We start from the raw sequence: 4,429 nt of genomic DNA, 5'->3' as shown, positions 1-4,429 counted from the left end.
TTAAAAGTACCAGTTTATGCTTGATACGAAGAATCTTGAGATAGATAACACTTTATGGGCTACGTAAAAGCAGAAAACGTCATTTTTGAGTTCTGATGCATTTAAAATTTAATTTCGATTTTTAGGCCTGTTTGCTCTGTCCCAACTGTTTTAACTGATGTTTACTATTTTTTTTTGTGGCACTACCTTATTACTCTGCTATCTGTCACCAGAATACTAAGTTTTTCTTAACTTTTGTACAAAATTGCTATGTGTCAGCAGTTTTTGGTTGTCAGTTGGTGGTTTTTTGATGACATTTAAATTGAAGCAATTAAGATTAGACGGCAAAACTGTTTGTAAACAAATTAGCACTTCATAAAATCTCTAGTATGTGCGCTTTACAGTGGTATATATTTTTAGAATTTTAGTATACTTTAAATCAAATCATCTTTGCTTGAAGTCAACAGTATGTCTATAGGTACCAGTATCGTCCTAACCGAGTGGCTAGCACATCACACTCGAAATTATTTATCCAAAAGGAAAGGGCTTGAATCCTGGCTGTCAAGCCAGGACTAATTTGGTCTGGAATGTGGGTCAGTGACGTGACTCTGTAAGGTCAGCCAGAGTCGACCCAGCTTGAAAAGGGTACCTTGAGAAATCAGGGAAGGTTAACAAGAAGGGTATGCAAAAACACAGGATTCCTGAACCCCAATCTCCCATTGCACTTCCTTACTAAAGGATCTTAAGAATGAGATCAACACCGCCAATAGGCACTGCAAAGTCCAGTGCTCTATTATCTATCTTTAGTAGCTGGTTTTGTTATTCTTTTGCTAGTAAAAAAATTTCTCTTAGTTTGTTGAAACATAACTGTTGATAAAACTATTACTAATAATATTTTTTTGATGGTAGAAACATTGAAGTATGAATCAACAACAGTTTTGTAAAGCGATGTTAGCTTCTATAGCTTACATGTGGCATAAATCAAATTGTTACTGTTGCAATGGACGCTCAAAGAATAATGAACGACAACTGATAAAAGTGACAAATTTTTAACGTCAGTAAAACTAAATTCTAGTCCCAATACTACGTTGCCTGAGCAACGTGAAGTGTCGCGGCAACCTTTGTCGGCTTCGCCGCATAAAGTGTTGCGAGAGCAACACTTTGGTTTTGTTTCTTTGCTATCGGTTAAACGCTGAAGTTGTCAGCCTATCGAAGCTTTTAAAACATTATGTTCAAGAAGGACGCGATCAGTAATCACATGATCAAAGGTTATTCCTCAGCGTTGAAAAAAACAACAATAACAAAAAAAATATCGAAAGAAGGGACTAAGTTGACTTTGTAGCCAGTTCAACTTTATCCTTTTCAATCGTAGACATTGTGACGGATCAAGACTTGGAACAATATCTTATATAATCTAGTTGGTATTATAAAGCTATCCGTAACTTTTCAGGATCAAAATACCATAGATAAAACTCTATTAATTATTACGAAACTACCCCGTTGTTTTACGTTATCGTTTGTACCCGTTGCGTAAACACTTATTTCTAGGTTACAGTGAGTACGGGTAGGCTACATCAACTAGCAAAAGTTACAAACCCCTCTTCACTTAAGATGATTGTAGCTTAACAGACGATTATTACCTACAAGTCCCCTACATGTCTTACCACTGGAACCAACTCGGTCTTACCATTAAATACACTGGAAACAAATAATAGGTACACCAAATAGCAAAATTTGCAAATCCCTCACTGCCGAAAATGATTATGAGCTAACAGCCAATCTTTCCGTACAAGTCCCCTACATGTCTCACAATTGGTATCGGCTTATTTTTGGTTTCAGTGTGCACCCTACTACTGAAGTTGTCAGCCCCTTGAAACTTTCAAACTAGTATATCTCATGAAGAAATTTTTGTACCAAAAAATGGATAACATATACTTTGATCAGCTCATCAAGAGCTATCGATTACCGTAAAAAAAATTCTATCTGTCTTAGTTCAAAAGTTGATTTTTTTGCCGTAGGCCCACTTTCTAACGTCACCACTTAGAAAGGATCAAAGGATAAGCTCCAATTTCCTTAGCAATGACAGAACTTTTAAAGTTTAAGAGGTACATCTGATAGCATTCCTCTACCTCAATCCCAAGTCCAAAAAAAACAAATGATAAACCCAGCCAAAATCACGGCAGCGCTTTCGGACCCGTGGGAAAACGCCGCTTTTTTGCTTCTGTAAATTTTTCTATATATCACTCAAAGAAGATATATTGGATGTGGGGCCGAGTAGCTGCCACATATATTTTACACTTATAGATTTTAGTCCATGTTCAATTTGAAATCGATGCCTGCTTGCTTGCCTGCTAGAACGGAGCTTTCCACTCGAAAGCAGAAACATGGTTTGATGAAATGAAAGCTTGGCTGCACAACTTCAGATACTCCTCTCTGACCTAGGCTACATAACTCCACTTCATTCCGCACACCATAGGCTCTGGCTCGTGGAAAAGCAAAAACCATTCTTTTTGGCCCCAAGAAAGAGTTCTGCGGAGCTTTCCAAAATGTAATGCCATATTCATCAATCCGGCTTGAGGTCCACACTTTACTTAAAAACCGCACAGGTTAAACCCTTACCAGTTTCCAGGAAATATCCAGTATATTTAGTGATATATTCACTGGATATTAGTATATATCCAGTATAGGAAAAAAAACCAAAAAAATGGGACAAAACCAAAGTGTTGCTCTCGCAACACAATAATAATAATAATAATAATAATAATAATAATAATAATAATAATAATAATAATAATAACAATTTATTGTTAACCTCTGCATACAACACAAATGCACTAAAGAGAAATATAAAAAGTTGGAAAAGAAAAAAAAAGGCCACAGAAAAAAAAAGAACACGCACAATTCTTGACAACTTCAGACACTTAGGAACACTTTTATATTAAAAATAAAATATCCTCCAATCAGCTACCAAAGGGTTCTTCTTATAAAATAACGCAATTCTCATGAAGTTGGTGGGAAGTGCGAGTACTTGAGCTGCCTTTCCCCAGCAATTTAAGGCCTATAGGCTGGATGGTACCAATGCGGCTCTTCAAACTCATTCCCACTCCTTTCTGCGCATTACATAAATATGACTGAATCAACCCTTTATCCATTGTCTTCTTCATGCTCTAGTATGTGGATTAAACGTCATAAGTTTTCACAGCTGGTGACGGTAGGCACTTATTGAAGGCAAACATAGAATCTAATGTTCTTTGATATAGAGAGAGATCAAGGCGATTCCAACAAGGTTTTAAAAAATCACTTAGGCTTTTGCAGATGAAGAGGCAGAGAATAGGTTAGTCGACACTGCAAACTTAGTGATTGCTTGTTAGGATGTTGCTTAAAACGTCAACCATGGTACCTGTTGGACATCTGTTAGAACGAAATCCAAATTGGAAGTGAACCCCGAGCTGTGCACATGAAAAAACGGCCTCGATTTTGGTAGCAGAAAAACGCCACTAGGAAGGGTAATATTTAAGTCAGCGGCGTATTCTCATTTTCAGATGCGTGTTAAAATCCCCACAAATTAATATTGACTTATTTGCTGACCAAACCCTGTGAATGGATTTTGAGAGGGAAGCACAAGCTGTGGCAAATTTACCATAAGAGGAATCACTTTGGTTGTTCGTTGGCATATGCACACATATTAAAACAAAAGAAACAAAATCAACCGAAATATATACATCGGCAGAAAGAGAGCAAGAAAACTTCTTATTCACTGCAATTGCTAGATCGCCGGAAGGACGCCCGGATGTCAGTTTAGTGGACCAAAGAAAGAACTAGTGGTCACGCGAGAGCTCTAGCTGTGAGGCATTACAAGCACCTAGAAGGTTTTCAGTAATACACACATTTTCATTCATTCGAGAGTTATTAGCTTGTTACGAGCACCATTAACATTCTTATAAAATAACAACACGATTAAATTAGATATCATCACTTAAAAATCAAACAGGGGCAGATGAATTCAATCTTCCCAAGGCCTTTGAACGGGAAGTTGCTTCTTAAGCTCCATACACACCAAGCTATTGCTACGATGATTCCCTCTGCAATTAGCGCACTTAACAATCTGAGAAGAACATGCTTGGTCCTTGTTAGTGTGATCCCCTCTATATTTATTACATTTAACAGGGTCCTTATAGTCCCTTACAAAATGCCCAAATCCTTGGCAATTTAGGCACTGCTTAAGCTTTTCAATTGGTAGAGTCACTCGAAAAAGGTAATGTTCAATCTTGATGCCAAACTTGATTGCGGTATCAAACTATTCTTTAGTTTTAAAGTTAAGCTCCACTATTCTAGAACTTCCATACCTTTTCCCACATACAACGCTGCTATCAAGCCCAGGAATCTGGGAAACATCATAATCGGGATCCGTCTTGATAATACCGGAATGTTCAGTTTTGATAACTCTGGC

General features: G+C 37.4%; 1 protein-coding gene across 1 annotated transcript in view; it reads left to right on the top strand.

The window, feature by feature from the left end:
* The window catches only part of LOC136028984 (serine/threonine-protein phosphatase 6 regulatory ankyrin repeat subunit A-like), a 155,783-nt gene that overhangs the window by 72,516 nt on the left and 78,838 nt on the right, over positions 1-4,429 (top strand). The window lies entirely within an intron of this gene.

The sequence above is a fragment of the Artemia franciscana genome, chromosome 7, assembly GCF_032884065.1.
Source record: "Artemia franciscana chromosome 7, ASM3288406v1, whole genome shotgun sequence".
NCBI classification, from domain to species: domain Eukaryota; kingdom Metazoa; phylum Arthropoda; class Branchiopoda; order Anostraca; family Artemiidae; genus Artemia; species Artemia franciscana.
This window is presented reverse-complemented; position numbering and strand designations above follow the sequence as displayed.